Source organism: Theobroma cacao, chromosome 8 (assembly GCF_000208745.1).
Source record: "Theobroma cacao cultivar B97-61/B2 chromosome 8, Criollo_cocoa_genome_V2, whole genome shotgun sequence".
In the NCBI taxonomy this organism is placed as follows: domain Eukaryota; kingdom Viridiplantae; phylum Streptophyta; class Magnoliopsida; order Malvales; family Malvaceae; genus Theobroma; species Theobroma cacao.
The window spans coordinates 11562906-11563267 of record NC_030857.1 but is presented as its reverse complement, the minus strand read 5'-3'; positions in this window follow the sequence as shown (position 1 = coordinate 11563267).

Here is a 362-nt window from a genome sequence, read left to right as displayed (position 1 = left end):
GGCAATATCGTCTTTTAACGATTCCTCGAACTTCCTAAACATGCAAACATTCTATTGAGCATGTAAATGACGTCATAATTATTTTATAGAATAGGGTTTGACAGGTATACCACTATAAGTTGGCAATGTTTAATATTGTTTTGATTCAAAGTTATGAAATGTGACTTAGCAGCTTTTGATGGAATAATGAACAAGTCACATAAATAGGCTTGCTTGGGCTTAGTGGGCTATGTCCATTGGGCCCATGCGCTAGTCATGGCCCGGAATTTGGGTCGTGACATAGCATCCACCAAAAACCTTAGGAACTTTTCCTGAGGAACCCTAGAAACACAGCAGCTAGAAAAACCACACAACCAAAAAAT